The 18,341-nt window shown below is 41.1% G+C and overlaps 1 protein-coding gene across 3 annotated transcripts in view; it reads left to right on the top strand.

Annotated features, from left to right (window-relative positions):
• Window positions 1–18,341, top strand: part of LOC149159287 (uncharacterized) — a 205,800-nt gene that overhangs the window by 105,374 nt on the left and 82,085 nt on the right. The gene's annotated exons all lie outside the window — the stretch shown is intronic.

Here is an 18,341-nt window from a genome sequence, read left to right as displayed (position 1 = left end):
ATGGGGAACACCCTTTCGGTATAGACTCTCAAATTATATGCCCAATTCTGCGACACAAGATGATATAGTAGACCAAGTGATTTGTAATAAAATAATTTAGACAATTAGCTTAAATTATTCTCAAATCACGTTTACATAAGACTTGACTAAAACACTGGGATTCACCTAAGATTTTGACGAAGAATTCCACCCTAGCTTTGGGATGAAGTTGGAGGGAAAAACTTTGTCGACCATCCGTGTTTAGAAATACAAATGAATCAGTGAGACGAAAAACCTCCTAGGATGAAATTTTCGCCAAAATAATAGTCTTACCTAGGTTGTTACATACATATAAGGTCTTATTAGCATCATTTACATTACAAATTTGCAAAATGGATTTATAATGACTCAATAAATAGTTGATTGATAATCCGATCCTTTTGAAAAAATTGGTACATCTGCTTCCTTGGAACTTTGACAAACGTGAGTGCAACAAGTCCCAACCTTGATGACCAAGAAATTGCTTCATCTTAAAGGGGTAATGGAAATCCACAAAAGCAAGTTTGAGCTCCTAAGTTGTGCACCAAATAAAGACAAATCCTTAAAGTAAATGGCGCACTAGAGGTGTGGAAAAAGTTGGCCAAATAAAGGGGTCACTCATGCCACCACAGTTGCTCCCTCCTTACAACCATACACTTAGGATGTTGGACCGCCATCAACTGGTCTGTTGGCTATGGCACCTACCCTTAAGTCTTTCCCACTCTACAACCATCATTATCACAAACACCTATGGACTGACGTGCTAACCTGGGACATGTCACTCCCTCTAGGGGTTGGAATACCTAATAGGGTTATTGACAGAATCATCCCAAATATAAGTGAGGTTACTTGTTTACATGTCTTGATCTAGTTATACATTTGAAGTTAAGTTTTGTGTGCAATATTCTTGTGTTCCTAACGTTAGTATGGTCCACTATGATGCATTAATGGTTATTGGCCATGTTGATTGCTGATTTCACTTGATCTTGAGTGGTCTTTTTCATGTGGTGGTATCATAACAGTAGAGACCCCATGAGAGTTGGTCTTGATCCCATTCAACAACACTCCAGAGGTCGGTGTACCCTATCTAGAAAGCAATTATGACCTTGATGATGTAGCATTGCCACTCTAGGGATGAGCGTTAGGTCATGAGATGATTCCACATTGTACTTAACTATCATGAGTAACCCCAAATGCTGAAATGTTGTACCTATGACTTTGGATGTTGGATTATTGATGATGTGCCCAGATGGACCCAGGATGCCCCTAGGTTGGCCTTGATATTGTTTGATGAACATTTCTTATCCCAGAGTCTGAATGATGGTTGGTTATTCTTGAGATGACATGGGAGGGATTGCACATCACCTTTGGAAAGCAAATCTTGATCATGATGGGGCCACATCATTCCTTTTGCCCCTAAAAGGGTGACATATAGAACAATTGTGATTATGTCATGGTTTTGGATGCACTTTTGGAGGCAAATCCATGTACTTTGAGATTTCCTTGGAGTATGGAGCACTCATGATCCATTTTGTCACTTGCTTGTGGCATATTGAGCATTCATGGAGGATGACATCATAGTGGAGGGCATTATTTTGCATATCCATTTATTGTTATGTTTTTGAGCTATATTGTGGTTGGCTTGTGACCTCACACTTGTTGAACACTTAAGCAAACATGTTTTAAGGCTTTGTTTGCAAATTTATGAAAATAAGAATTGTTAAACCTCATGCATATAGAGGTAGCCTTATTTCATTTTCATCATGACTCACTCATCACTCTTTTCTCAATAAAGATTGTGAATTAGTTTTCTTGTTTCTACTTTCGAAAATGTGATCTTTTTATGGTGTGACTTTCTCTTAGAGATGCTTTTTTCTGGGATCGATTGAAGTGTTTCTCTTTGAAAATTTTGTAAGTTTATTGCATGTTTTCTATATTTTGCATGTTATATTTGTGTAGTAAGGTTTCTAATCGTGCCATGATATAAATCACTAAATCTATCTTGTAGTCGTGCTTTTCTATGACACGCAAAATTGTTTTCCTAGAAACCGTTAAGGGAACTCCGAGTGTGCATCCCTTAAATTTAAAATCTTCCCTCATAAGGAATATCACTAAGGTTTTAAAACTGGATGCCCTAGTCATTCCCCCCTCACTCCCCTCTCCACTACTCCAACCAGGTTGTTCTCATTGAGTTTTTCCCTATAAGACTCCATCAAGCCCATTTAGAAGAAGGCAATAGTCATAAAAGTGTTGATAAACCTTCTTACTTATTAAATTTCTCCTCCTTTCTTTTTTCTAGATACCTAGGGTTAGGGCTAGGTTTTTATGTGTAAAATTGCTAAAAAGTAAATTGTGTTTGATGTTTTGTTGCTCTTAAAGTGGTATATACATTGATAAATAATATAAAAGAAAAATCTAGCACTTTTGCAAGTTAGGTCATCTTCTTTAGGGCTGATGTCATCATTTATTTTACATTTATGCATGTTTTCAGCCACAAAATTCCATTAAAAAACATAAAACCTTAGTGTCTATTTGAAGGTCTTTCCTCCTTTGTTGATTATTCATTTAAAGACCTTTTTCATTTGGCCACTGTGTGGTATTGATTACCTTATTATTGAAAATCTGTAAAACCCTAACTTATAACAACCCTCTAATTGGTCTAGGAATAGAGTACCTAAACTTTGGCATAGAATACTTAGGCCTTCTAGGTTATCCCGATACTATATCAGATTTTACTAGACCTCATAATAGTGACCTTGAGCAATAATCAATATTTGTTAGGTGATCTTTAGGGAAGCCTCCCTTAAGGTCAACCACCACTAAAGAGTAGGAGAAAGGTTGTTGAGGTCACAATGGCAACTGAGCTCTTGTTGCCCTAATGTCTAGTTTTTGCTTAGTGGGGCTTTGCACTAGGCTTACTAGATTTTGCGGCAACAATGAACAAACCATGCAAGCCATCTACAAATTTTCTTCTCATTAGGCTCACTTTTCTACAAGGAACCCAGATACGTGCATAGAAACAACATGCAAGCCTTGAAAAACCAACTGCTAAAAATGCAATTTTGTTGAACTACTTGCATATCACCCAAAACAAGCTCATCAACATCGTGAGCTCATAAGAATCAATAGTATTTGTTACCACTCAAAATAGTAGGGGACCTAAAGGGGATTCCTAAAGGTTCAAATGCTAGACCAAGGGAAACTAATGGAGACAGATCATTGTCACCTCAACTAAGGCTCCCTATTATTTACGGACTTTCACTAATGGGAGGAGACCCGGTATATATGGAGTCACAAATGAAGGATAAATCAACAAATGGATATAAAGTGACCCAAATAATCCCTTTCCAGAAGAGGGTTAAGAATGGAGCTTGCTTGCTTTCTAAGCAAGGTACAATGTCTTCTAGGAGAAGGATGTGGGGATTTGAGGGTTAGGTTTAGGGAATATAACTTGTGAAAGAGATTCCCAATTCCTAAAATCCTTATTGAAATTGGTATCCCAGATGGTTCTTGAAGAATTGTCTTTTCAAAGGAGTGGGACCACATGGGACCAAGTGGACCCAGCCTAGGTTAAGGGGCAAAAATTTAGCAACCAATGATGTTCTTAACCCAGACAAGGAGGGGGAAAGGATCAAAGCAATAATTTTCACTTAAAGGTGTCAAATTGATCCTATGAGGCACTAGCCTTAGGGATACTAGGGCAAAGTTTGATCTTGGAGCTATGGCTTGGGTTATCTCACAACTCCACTAGTGGAATGGCTTCAAAATTGGAGGAGACCTTGAGCACACACCAACGCAGGAGAGGCTAGGATATCAAACTTTTTGGGGGCTACTTTATCGGGAAAATGATTCCTTAGGTGACCCAACATGGTTAGGCCTAGAAGAAGGTGAAAAAGAGTTGATTTTTGAGTGACCACCTCTTGGTAAATCAGTGCCTTAGTCTTGGGAGAATGGAGTCTAGGATGAATATGAATGAGGACCTTGTTTCTTAGTCAAGGAGGCCTTAAGACTACCTCACTTTCCTTCTAGGGAAAAGGGAAGCAACCTTACAGCGTTATACTTCGACTTGCAACAGGTGATAACTTACAAGATGAATTTGTTGGTAGAATTATCCCTAGGAAATTTCATTCAAAATTACATGGCCCATACATTGAGAGATGCTATATAGAGACAAAATTCCCCAATTTAAGCAGTAAATGCATGCAACAATTCGCCCTAAAAATAACTAAATTCCCAATCCAATGTATATGACAAAGTGAAACAAGAATAGAATTAAAAGCATGTACTTACATGTAATCAAACATATCCAACCATCCACAATTTGACAATAGAGAAGCTCCAAGATAAGATAAACCAAATCCAAACATCAAAATTCATCCATAAAGCTCCAATTCATTCTTCAAGAAGAAGTGCGGAATTCTCAAGAGAGGAGACCCAATCCAAAGTAATGTTGAGAAAATGAACTCATCTCACTTGTATTTATACACTAATTAGGAGTTCGAATTAGTCTCCTAGGCCTACATAAGCCCCAAAAATAAAATAATGTGTTAATAACCTAGCTTTTGGTGACAAACCCACCAAACTAGCTCATAAATGAAATAATAAGCCTCTTAAGAGGTCGAATGATAAATAATACATGTCGTAGGGCCCTCCAAGAGGGCTGATGAGGTCCATAGGTGCCATAATGAAGAATAGGACCCTCAAAAGTGATAGACAAGGCGTTGGCCCCTTGTTCTTCAAACAATAAACCTACGGTGCTCCTAGTGGGTGTGGGGGAACAATAATAACCTCATGGGTCTCCAAATGAGCGATGATGCATGTAGATCGTCTGTAAGGGTTCTCATGATGGTGTAGTTGACGCCACATCATCTTACAAGTCCTGGGTTAGTTGCCAAGTGCATGTTACATTTGTGGGGTCGACTGGGCAAAGGTGAACCGGGTGAATCTTCTCATCCAATAGGTGAATCTCAAGCAATCTTTGAACATCCTCAGGGATCCATGGAGTGTTGTCTACTACTATGGAGGCCCATGGCTCTCAACACACACCCTACATGTGCCAATGTGGCCCTCGGAGGGTTAGGACCCTATTTAGGAAGACCAAACCCAAGATGGAGACCATCTACAATTCTGCATAAGATCCAATGCATCCCCTAGCCTTCCAGTACAACAAGTCATTACAGAAATTGAGTAAATGAGCTTACCAACCATGGACCACAAGTGGGGACTTCATAATGGCCCGCCCTTCCATAATGGGCTTCAGGATGTGTCAATGTCTTCCAAACTCCAAATGGGTTAACCAAGTATCCTATTAAGTGGTTTCTACTTCTAAAAGGGATAATATGTTCAAGGTACATCCTTTAAAAGGTGGTGATATGTGATAGAGAGGTGGATGAAGTAGGGGATGAAAAGCGGCAGCCCTGGGCCACATGCTGAGGCGAAAGGGTAACTATTAAAAGAGAAGTCCACACTTGGGTTTATAATGTATAGGAGGGAGAAATCGTGGTACATGAGGTGCCCCGACCTTGATTTTTCCACCCTTCTTTCTATGCATTTTGCCTCTTTATGATTTTTCTTTGATTAACTGCTCGAGTCTCAAGGGGTAAGAGTATGATGTATGAGATTAAGCAGTGGATACCCACTTTAAAGGTAGGGTGGTTCATTGCCCACCAGGGGTTGGGACAATCATGGGTTCCTATTTGATGAAGAAGGTTCATAGAACTTGTAGGAAACAGGGTTATGGCCATGATGATGGGGTAGAGCTCATGTATTAGCTTTTTCCCACGTGCTAAATGTGTTTGTCCCGACCATCTTTTGCATTTTGTGGCACATTTTCCTGTTAAATATGGCCAAATATGTTTTTACTATTCTTTTTAGCTGCATCAACTTCTGAGGCATCATTTCAGACTTGACCCAAGGCATGGGCAAGGGGAAGGGGAGAGCTAGCCCTATGTGTACCTAGTAGAGGAATGTGGACCCAGGTGGGAGAAATGATGAATGGGGAAGTAATGAGTGGAAAGGGGGTAATATATGCGGATAAGGGAGTGGGACCACGCAACCAAAATCAGGGTTTCCCGTGAAATACCATCCCTAAATCCAAATGGTCGTTAAAAGAGATCCCACGGGACTAGAATCCAAGGTTAATATCCCAAAGGGGTCTAGTGTTGATTTGGGATAGCATCGGATGTGCTCTAGCCATGAAAGTTGATGGAGAGGCTAATGCACATGAGATCTCCACGACCCAGAAATGGTTTGGGTAGATTGTACCCGGTTTGGGAGATATTAAAATAATTAATATTTTTAATGGAGTTCCTAAGTCTAAACTTAGGAAAAATAAAATATTAATGGGTATTAATATAAAACTGGGTTAGAAGGTTCCAAAAGTCATGGATCAAGCCAAATCTAATCTTAGCCGTTGATTAGAGATTTAATCTCGGCCATTGAAGGACCAACATGAAAAGTATAAGAGGAGGCTTGAGGGTCAGTTGGAGAACACACCAAAGTGATCAGTCATTCGATTTGCTAGAGTGGGGTTGCTAAGCAAAGTCGAATCAGTGATCAGCAGTGAGGGGAAGTGAGTACTGGACAGAGAGGCAAAGATAGTGCCAAGAGACCAGTGCAGAGGTAGAGAGCAAGACGCAACAGCTAGAGCAGGCCACGCAGAGCCCAGCAAAGACAACGTAGAGGCCAGAGGGCCTGCGTCATCCACGCAAAGGGCAGCAGGAGTGACGTAGAGGGTCCTAGAGGCTGCGCAGTGCCTTAGAGGGCTGACGCAGAGGGTTCTGAGGCTGACGCAATGCTTCAGAGTTGTTGGAGAGGGTTTCGTGGGACAGGTTTTTTGAATACCTGTTTCCAAATAGAGAGGTATTACTGCTGGTTTTTTTTTGTGTTTGGTGAGCCAGTTTGGCACCCAGTTATACTCAAGGAAATACTACATAATAATAAACCCTCATAATAGTTGCATTGGTTTTCCCGCATTGGGTTTTTCCAGGGACGATTGTCCAAAAATAATGGTGTCACTTGTGTGTTTGTTTTCTTTCAGTTGTTGATCTGTAGATGTTGAGACTGTATTGTGTTTATTTCATTATTTATATGTTTTAAATAACTTGTTCAGAATTAACAAGTAGAAGAAATAAACCAGAAGAATATAGATTAAATTTCTAACGGATAGACTTAGAAATTTCAACATGGTATTAGAGCGTGGTAGCAAATCACAGGGGAGCTTAAGGCATTAGCTAAGCAGAGCATTTGCAGCAGAATCAGCTGTCCTGAGTGATAGAAGCTAATCCTTGCAGAAAGCGACAGAAAAAGGGTTGACGGAGAGGGACTGCGTCATCAGTCCGGGCCAAAGAGAGGCGAGCACAGAGGTTGAGGAGGGCAGAAAGAGGCTCACGCAGAGACCAGAAGGGTTGACACAGTTCGCTGAGGGAGCTATTTTTCCAGTGTCGGGATTGTGCAGAGCTTAGAGGCGTAGTCCTTTAGTTGTTGGGGTATCAGAAGCTGTGGGCAGTTTGTGGGAGCGAAGCTGGTGGGGTACTGTGGGTAGAAAATTACCTAATAGGGCAAAACCAAGGTAGAGGGAGTTGCTACCGAGGCAGATTTCTAGCCAAGGAATCCGGATCAGTGTTGCAGGTGCATAGAAGATCGGAGAGGTGCAACTTGATGATTGGCAGGAGGATTTCCAGAAGGGAAATCGGGACTCAGAGGGAGTCTAGCAGAGAACTTCCAGGTGGGAAGTAGAGAGACTCAGCAGGAGTCGAAGAGAGAACTTCCAGAGGGAAGTAGAGAGACTTGGAGGAGTTGACAGAAGAGCAGAGAGGTGGTCATGAATGGGTTGAGGGATCAGGACAGGCTGGATGGGGCGTCCAACTTTGTGGTCTGGAAGGCCAGGATCCTGTCCATTCTAGATAGACATCGCATCAAGGCCTTTGCCTTGAGAACAATGGCGATCCTAGTTGACCCGACTGATAATGAGAAGTACGAGGAGGCAATGGCCAAGGCGAAATGCATCATTCTTGATGGGGTCAAGGATCATGTGGTCCAACATATTGCTGAGAAGGAAATGGCAAAGGAAATGTGGGACGCCTTGAAGAAATTGTACCAACATACTTCTGTGCAGAGGAAGATGTTACTTGAGAATCAGTTGTGGTCATACCAGATGTAGAAGGGGGAGCAGATAGATCACTTCCTCGGTCGATTGAAGGAGATCCGGGACCAACTGACTTCCATAGGGGCCACGCCGGATGAGGAGATGTTGGTGAGGACCACACTTAATGCAGTCTCCGAGGAGTAGGAGACATTTGTCTAGAGCATACTGGGCAAGGCGGATCTTCCAGATTGGGAAGAATTGTGGGCGGCTCTTCACCAAGAGGAGATCAGGTGGTTGAGCAAGATAGGAAGTGGCAGCAAAGGAGATCGGATCAAGAAAGAAGAGGAAGAGGATGTAGTTCTGGCATTTGCGGGAAATCAAGAGAAGAGGAAGAAACAGGACCTCTCCAAGGTCAAGTGTTTCAACTGTGGGGAACTAGGTCATTATGTGAACCAGTATCCGAAGAAGAAGTCTAAGGGAGAGGTGTCTGACTCTAAGGCAGCGCCAACAAAGGCGGAGAAGGAGGTCGAGGAGGATGACAATTGTGCCATGAGTGCTCACGTACCTCTATAGAAGAGGTGGGGAGACATCGAGTTGTAGTCAGGAGGACTACAGGCGGTGAGGGGCAAGATCCTTGAGGCACCCAATCTCTTGGATTATATCTTGCTACGGGAGCCCCAAAGAGAAAGCAGTAGGATTGGTGGATTTCGGTAGAGATAGATGTGGATGAAGCGGCAGAGAGTGCTACAGTGCATGAGTCCCCGGGCAACGCAAGGCTAGCAGGTTGCAACAGTGCGAGAGGCACAAAGAGTGTTGTAACAGCGTAGGATGACATAGAGAGGTTTGCAGTGGTGCGAGATGCAGGGAGTTGTTGTAGCAACGCAAAGGTCAGTAGAGGGAGCACTTGTTAGCGGCAGAGGGAGTTTCAACATCGGGAGTGTTTCTAGCCTGATAGGGATGTCAGAAATTGGGAGAATCAGTTACTTACTTCTCAGTAACTAAGTTGCAGTGCAATAGTAGTATGGAGTAGTACGATGCAACATGATGAGAGGGGATTGCAGTGCTGATGCAGTGTTGGGAGAAAGGACCAGCAGCAGCACGGATGCAGAGGGAGTTGTCATATGGATGCAGCAGTGGCAGTGGCAGGGCCATGGGCAACAGTATAGGATGCAGCAGTGCAGAGGATGTTGGGCAGGGAGGCCTAGCATCAGCACAGGTATCGGTGCCAAATAATCAGAGTGATGCTTAGTGAGGAGTATTACTAGAGCACAGTCCTTGCTAAGAGGGAGTGTTGATTTGGGGTAGCATTGAATGTGCTCTAGCCATGAAAATTGGTGGAGAGGCTAAAGCACATGAGATCTCCAAGACCCAGCAATGGTTTGGGCAGATTGTACCCGGTTTGGGAGATATTAAAATAATTAAAATTTTAATGGAGTTCCTAAGTCTAAACTTAGGAAAAATAAAATATTAATGGGTATTAATATAAAATTGGGTGAGAAGTTTCCAAAAGTCATGGATCAAGCCAAATCTAATCTTAGCTGTCGATTAGAGACTTAATTTCGGCAGTTGAAGGACCAACAGGAAAAGTATAAGAGGAGGCTTGAGGGTCAGTTGGAGAACACACCAGAGTGATCAGTGATTCGATTTGCTAGAGCGGGGTTGCTAAGCAAAGTCGAACCAGTGATCAACATCGAGGGGCAGTGAGTACTGGACAGAGAGGCGGAGATAGTGCCAAGAGACCAGCGTAGAGGCAGAGAGTGAGACGCAGCAGCCAGAGCAGGCCACACAGAGCCCAACAGAGATAGTGTAGAGGCCAGAGGGTCTGCGTCAACCACGCAGAGGGCAACATGAGTGACGTAGAGGGTCCCAGAGGCTGCACAGTGCCTCAGAGGGCTGAAGTAGAGGGTTCTGAGGCTAACGCAGAGCAGTAGGAGGCTGACGCAGTGCTTCAGAGTTGTTGGAGAGTGTTTCGTGGGACAGGTTTTCTGAATACTTGTTTCCGAATAGAGAGGTATTACTGCCAGTTGTTTTTCTCTGTCGGGTGAGCCAGTTTGGCACCCATTTGTACTCAAGGAAATACTGCATAATAATAAACCTTCAGAATCATTGCACTGGTTTTCGCGCATTCGGTTTTTCTGGGGACAATTGTCCAAAAATAATGGTGTCACTTGTGTGTTTGTTTTCTTTCAGCTATTGATTCGTAGATGTTGAGACTATATCGTGTTTATTTCGTTATTTATATGTTCTAAATAACTTGTTCAGAATTACCAAGTAGAAGAAATAAACCAGAAGAATACAGATTAAATTTCTAACAAATAGACTTAGAAATTTCAACATCTAGGGGATAAGAGCACAGACCTAGCCCATTCTTTCCGCCGAATCCCCCCATTAATCCGTGCCCATAAGTGTCCATGATAAGCAAACAACAATACTTAATTACCAAATGACAAGGCATACCTTTAGATTAGGGAGACCCACCTTCAAACATATGATCATGGCAGAAGGGTGAGGGACCACATGGCTGGATCAGGTGGCGGAGAAATGGCACAACAAGCTAGTTGGTGGCTGCAAGGAGCTGTTGGTTGCCGGCTGAGGACTATCTTGGAGGAAAGAAATTCTCCTAGGGATATCACCCACAAAATGGTGGGTAACATTTGGCTCCAACTGGGACGTGATCTCTCAGAGAAGTGGATGAAGTTACTTGAACGGGAGGTCATGAGAACTCCAGTAATCTTTTGGTCACCATAGACCAGTTACCTACACATATAATAGATGAAGAACATGGGGCGACATGCTTTCGCAGTGTCTCATGATCGCACATGCTTAATGTTAGGCTATAAAATTAGCAAGAAATAAAATATGCAACGATGCATCTATCTACCATGAGAAATATCAATGATGTTAATTCTAATGCAAAAATCATCATGCAATGCATCTTACTCTACCATGCATATGATACAATATCAAGTCTCAAGGAAAGAGGTGATACGACTTAATTTGACTGGCTCAGGCCAAAGTTTGTTGTTAAGTTTGGCAATGTAATAATAATCCTCCCAAACCTTTCCATGAATCCTGGCAGGTATTAGATCTCTATTAACCAAAACTAAGTCCCCAACCTTATGTTTTTTTTAGGCTTCCACCTTTTGCTCGCTTTAGAGATTGGTTGCTTGAGGATCCAAACTTCTTGAGCTGGGAGAATAGGAGAAGGCTTCTCTATTTCACATGTTTCATAGTATGGTCTAAGCTTGATCACATGAGGTAAGTAGGTAGGTTCCTTATAAAGGATAAAAGGGGCACCATCGGACTGTGGAATGGTGGCATATGATAAGTCCATTTGAACATGACCCCCACGGTAGCCCCCCATTTCCTAGATAATAGCATCCCCTACACATCAGGAATATTAATGTCAATAACATCCATGAGGAAGGATATATTGAGATTCCAGGCCAAAGAAACCTTAAGGTCCTTGATGAGACCCTCCATTTCCACAGGTTTGGAGTTAAAACCACACCTTTTCGTACGGTTGAGTGATGATGAGACCCAATTGCTTCATAATTGTTAAAGACATGATATTTACGGAAGCCCCTGAGTCTAACATACAATTGTGTAAGAAGAGGTCATTGATATCCAAAGTGAGCAAGAATGGTTCATGCCCAGGGTTTCGGTCAAGAATATGCATGCTTTGTAATTCTCCAGGTAATTCTTCTTCCTGAATTCCCAGGGACTTCTTGGTTTGTTGTTGTTGCTTGAGAAGTTTAGCAATCTCTTTTAAAGGAACGGGTATAGTCATTCTTCCTACGGAAACTCCTATGTCGATGTCAAGTTTAACCTCTTTCCCTTTTTCCTTCTTCTTGATGTTTTCTTTTTTCGGATTGGCTTTTGTTAATTTTAGGTATGTTCTATGCTTAGAGCAATTTATTTCAATTTTCAGAGTTAGCTCAATATCTTTTCCTAGATTAGAAATCACATCAACATTAAAGTAAACTGCAGATAGAACATAAACATAAATCGTAGAGGACAAGCCAAGACAAGAGGACACAAGATGTGGCACTAGCCAGGGACAAACCCCAATGTGGGGAAACCCTTGATCAATTCTTCTTATATGTTCTTCAATAGTTCAACAAAGAGAGAGAGATAGTATGTTTACAACAGAAGTCAACAATTTGACTTATCTAGATAAGAGCATAGATCATCTCTAAGAAGATGATACATGAGATCAGTTGAAGACATGCTGCTTCAACTGATTCTCCAAGGTGACTCCTTCACCTATCGTTGTGCAACATTTCGTCATCATGCTGCATCTCACCGTGTTGCACCATGCTGCACCCATCATCACTATGCTGCATATCATCATGCTTCATTAATCATGATTGTACCCATCACTGTACTGCATTATGTGCCATTGCTGCACCATGTTGCCATATTGACCTATGTGTTGGCTGCATCTTGCTTGCTTGTTGTCCCTAGCTTGCTTGTTGTCCCTAACATGCTTGTTGTCCTTTGCATGCTTGTTGTTGCATGCTAGTTCGGCAGTTTCCCGCAGTTTCGGCTTTTTCCCTCTGCGTCAACTTTCCCGGCTGTTCCGGCAGTTCCGACTGTTCCCGACAGTTTCGGCTATTCCCCGCAGTTTCGACAGTTCTGGCAATTCCGGCTAGTCTCGGCAGTTCCGACAGTTCCCAGCAGTTCCGGCAATTTCGGCTATTCCCGGCAGTTCCGACAGTTCCAATGCAGTACAGTGATGGGTACAGTCATGATTAATGAAGCATGATGAGATGCAGCATAGTGATGATGGGTGCAGCATGGTGCAGCACGGTGAGGTGCAGCATGATGACGAAATGCAGCACAACGATAGGTGAAGGAGTCACCTTGGAGAATCAGTTGAAGCAACATGTCTTCAATTGATCTCATGTATCATCTTCTTAGAGATGATCTATGCTCTTATCTAGATAAGTCAAAGTGTTGACTTCTGTTGTAAATGTACTATCTCTCTCTCTCTGCTAAACTATTGAAGAACATATAAGAAGAATTGATCAAGGGTTTCCCCACATTGGGATTTGTCCCTGGCTAGCGCCACATCTTGTGTCCTCTTGTCTTGGCTTGTCTTCTGCGATTTATATTTATGTTCTATCTGCAGTTTACTTTAATGCTGATGTGATTGCTAATCTGGAAAAGATATTGAGCTAACTGTGAAAATTGAAATAAATTGTTCTAGCATAGAACATACCTAAATTAACACTTTCCAACTATTGAGACCTAAAGAAAAAGAACTCCAAGTAGGTGGTAATCCCAATAGTGCAATGATTACTAGCTGTTTCTCCAATACTATTTCATTTATGGCTTGAAGTTCATATCTAATCTTTGATATCCTTACAAAGAAGGAAGCCACAATATCATCCTTTGTCATCTTAGCAGTCTTTAACTCATTCTTCAAGCTTTCTACTTGACCAATGTTTTTGGTAGTGAATAATTTTGTCAATGCTTCATACATTTCTTGAGCATGGTCTGCATTGGAGATGTATGAGACAAGATTGTCCTTAATGCTTTCTACCATTAGATTCATAGCCAATATTTCTAATTCTCTATACTTCACCTTGTCTGCGTCACTAGATTCTTCGGTAGGTTTCTTCACCTTCCCTCCAACCACATCCAAGACCTTGTTCTTTTCAAGATTGAGGTCAATTCTTTTCTTCCAAGATTTGTAGTTTGATGCTCCTTCCAACTTGTTCTCACTCTTTAAGGTGTTATACATTGTCCTTGAAGATAGTGAGCTTCTTCTCTTATAAGAGCTCCTTATATGATCCCTAGATCAATTCTTTAGATCCCGTCTAGTAGATATTCAAGACTACCTTTTTCCTTCTTCACCTTAGCTCTGATACCATGTTAGAAAATTAGAAACGCAGAAAGATTTTGTTAGATAGATAATTACTTGTGATTCTTTTATCTTTATGTTCTTCTTTTATTTTTTAATTCGTCAAGCAATTACCAAAACAATAACACAAGGACAACAGATGTAGGCGGACAGCCAGGGCAAGACCCCTATCTAGGGGAAAACCCATTCAACAATTCTTCCTTCAATAGTTTCTCGAGATAATCCAAGATTTTAGATCCATACAAAGACTCCCTCCACACCAAGTCAACCCTCAATCCTTTTTGCAGATGACAACCGTTCACAAGCAACTTCGACCTACCAACATTAGTGGTAGCTTCGACCCAGCAGCAGTAGCAGCAACAACTTCAACCAAACTTGGAGAACTTCGATCTCCCTTGATACACCTCAGAACAGGGTGAGAATTGTCCCAAAATTTTGATCTTGTGGTCTACTATCTCCTTCCGGAAACTCACACTCCTTTCCAGCCCTTCCTCTAGCCCTTTCTCAACTTCACACTTTCCCAGCTTCCAACTTCAGAAATCGAACTATGTGAGAGAGATTGAGATGCTCCAAATGAATTCGAACTACCTTGTATTTATAGCCTTCTAGGGAGGTTGAATTACTTGTCTTGAGGCCGACTTGATCTCCTCGAGGACGCCTGCCTTGTATTTATAGCCTTCTAGGGAGGTCGAAATACTTGTCTTGAGGTTGAATTGATCTTCTTGAGGACGACTTGGTGTGGAGAAGACTAAATTCATTTTTGACTCAAAAATAATTCTTTTTAAATGTTTCGAAAGCCCAAGAAGGGTCTCTTTTAATGTACAATGACTCTAATGACTCAGAATAAATCCTAGAAGTCCTCAATGGGGACTTTGACTTAAAACATGATGACCCAAGCATGAAACCCATGCTTTAATAAGTCATAGAAATAATAATAAAAATATTTTTCTTCATTCTTTTGATAAGTACATCTCAAATACATTTATGAAGACTGAACCTAGTTACAAATTTCAACAATGCGAAGGGGTAGCCCTGGGCCACATGTTGGGGTGCAAGGGTAGCTAATAAAAGGGAAGCCCACACTTGGGTTTATAATGTATAGGAGGGAGCAATCGTGGTACATGAGGTGCCTAGCCTTGATTTTTCCACCCTTCTTTATATGTCTTTTGCATTTTTATGATTTTTCTTTGATTATCTGCTCGGGGCTCAAGGGGTAAGAGCATGATGTATGAGATGTAGCAGTGGATATCCCCTTTTAAGGTAGGGCGGTTCATTGCCCACTAGGGGTTGGGACAATCATGGGTTCCTATTTGATGAAGGAGGATCATAGAACTTGTAGGAACCAGGGTGATGGCCATGATGATGGGGTAGGGCTCATGTATTGGATTTTCCCACGTGTTAAATGTGTTTGTCTCGAACATTTTTTGCATTTTTTGGTACATTTTCTGTTAAATGTGGCCAAATATGCTTTTACTTTATTTTTTAGCTGCGACAACTTCCAGGGCATCATTTTAGGCCTAACCCAAGGTGTGGGCAAGGGGAAGGGGAGAGCTAGCCCTATGTGGACCCAGTGGAGGAATGTGGACCTAGGTGGAGAAATGATGAATGGGAAAGTAATGAGTGGAAAGGGAGTAATATATGTGGATAAGGGAGTGGGACCACGTAACCAAAATCAGGGTTTCTTGTGAAATACCATCCCTAAAGCCAAATGGTCAGTGAAAGAGATCCCACGGGACTAGAATCCAAGGTTAATGTCCCAAAGGGGTCTAGGGGACAAGAGAACAGACCTAGCCCATTCTTTCCGCCGAATCCCCCCATTAATCTGTGCCCAGAAGTGTCCATGATATGCAAACTACAATACTCAATTACCAAATGACAAGCATATCTTTAGATTCGAGAGGTCCACCTTCAAACATATGATCATGGCAGATGGGTGAGGGACCACATGGCTGGCTTAGGTGGCAAAGAAATGGCACAACGAGCTAGTTGGTGGTTGCAAGGGGCTACTGGCTACTAGCTGAGGACCATCTTGGAGAAAAAAATATCCTAGGGATATCACCCACAAAATGGTGGGTAACAATATGTAAATGTCTTTGATGGGTGGGACCCAAAACTTTGGCTCTTGGGAACAAGCAAAATTGCTAAAAATAGTAGTTTCTCAAAACCTTGTGAAACTAACTCTGTAGCAAGTTCTGATCATTTTCAAAACTGGATGTAGTTGTAATGGAATTGATGTGATGGAATCTGGTTGAATATTAACACTAGTTGTGCAAGAAAATCTAATGATTAACAATATTAGCAAAATTTGATATGGTAGCCCTAGCATTGAAATGATCCGGACTCCAACAAAAGGTAACATTATTCACCCAAGCTTTTCTTCTCTCTAATCAACAATTTTACAACAAGATTTTCTTCTCTCTAACCAAAAATTTTACAATATCCTTGGCCTTCTTAAGGAAGATTTTCACCATTTATCTTCTCATTTGCAAATGAGGAGAGCTCATTCTTTATAGCCTTTTCTCCTCAACTAATTTTACAATAAATACTTTTTACAAAAGTGTAGGCAACTTTAGATCCTTCTTTTCTCCATGAAATATTAATAAAAGATTATGAGAAGGATCTAGAAATGGTACTTGTCTTTTTTTAATATGTCAAACTCTCGAAGATGCTTTCCTTCATGGATAAATGGGTTGCTCTAGGATCTTCTAGACAAAGTGTTCCCTTTTAAATAACCACCCCTTAACTACCCTAGTAAAATAATAATAGATGCCAAGTCAAAGAGGGCATTCTTCAAGGTAGAGAAATACTCTTGCTTGGGATTATAAAAGAATGCCATGGATCTTCATTAGAGCTAGGGTGTTTCTTTAAAGCCTCTTTCAAGTTGGGTGCTTCAAATGTGGCTAGGGTTTTATGACAAATTTGAAATCACCATAACTCAATATTGGTTGAATTTTCTGTTATGACACAATTATGAAATGCCACAACCACTTCACACCTGCTAGCATTTATCTGACGAAAATTGGGCACTTTATCAAAAGATATTTGCTACAAATGGTGGGTGTTGCTAACCAACTCATTACAAAGTGGATCTCATTGACATATTTACCCCTACAATGAGGATCTCATAGAACAATGTGCCAAAATGGGTGTTCCTCTCCAAAAACGCACAAGGACAAGTGTACGTACATGCTATATGTAACCTCCTCTCTTGATGTCCCCTTCAAGAAACCTAGTGTCCAATGTCATATATTTAAATAACAATAAAGGACCAAGTCAATGGAGCACTTGTCAAGATGTGGTTCCACATGTCCCTTGGGATAAAAAAAAGATGCCAAGTGTCTTCATGTAATGCATTGTGCTCTCCTAAAAGCTTCAACAGTGTGAAACAGCTCCAAATACGTAACTTATGCCTTGGGATATTTGATATGCTTAAATAAAATTCAAAGCAAGAAAATGCATCATCATATGTAGAAGGCACCCCAAAAGGTGAATTACAGCCACATGTTCAACACCACCTCTAAATATGTGAACTCAACCATAGAACATGCCTCAAAATCATGAGCATGATAACACGTGAATTTCTATCTCTCCCAAGCCTGATGAACAAGACTAACATTCATAACTCGTACCAACCTCCCAAAACTCACATCCTCATCACACATGACTAAGAAGAATACCTTGAAAATGCAAACATGAGTAGTTTTGCATTTTCAGGCAGTTATAGGATAAAATTGTCCATATCCCTTGTCATTGAATCATCGTATATGTTGTCACATTGTGTTTACAAAAAGACAATTTTTGTCTAGATTCCGAAATAAAAAAGTATGCATACCCTACTTTGCTTCAATCTAATTTGACACAAATTGCTACCAAATAGAGTTTATTTTGGCAAAGGTATTAATAATAATGATGCAAGGAATTAGAAGAACGTTTATTTCCTTCATCCATTTGAAGGAATCATTTTGTAGTGGATAGTGCAGAATTAAGAATGGCAATACTTCAGACTTGACATTAGGGAACTTAGTGGGTCGATTGAATATATTAGGAAGTCTACAACATCAGATAAATTTCTCAATGAGGATGACTTTTGTATCAATAATTAATTAGACTTGAAGGCACATAGAGAAGTGGTCAACTACTTCGAAATTTCAGCAATTGCCACGAGCAAATTCACAAGAGGATCCTTACATGTAAAAAGAATGTTGTGCATAATCTTCCTCAGATATTATGTTAATAACACATTATTTTGGCAAAGGTTTTCGGTATTTGCTTCATCCATGTGAAGGAATCATTTCATAGTGAAAAATGCAGAATTACGAATGGCAATACTTGAGACTTGAGATTAGGGAACTTGGTGATCGGTTGCAT

The sequence above is a fragment of the Pinus tabuliformis genome, chromosome 5_2 (assembly GCF_031772625.1).
Source record: "Pinus tabuliformis cultivar Carrire ecotype Pingquan chromosome 5_2, CPIR1, whole genome shotgun sequence".
NCBI classification, from domain to species: Eukaryota; Viridiplantae; Streptophyta; class Pinopsida; order Pinales; family Pinaceae; genus Pinus; species Pinus tabuliformis.
The sequence above is the reverse complement of the archived record's forward strand: the minus strand, read 5'-3'. Positions and strand labels throughout refer to the sequence as shown.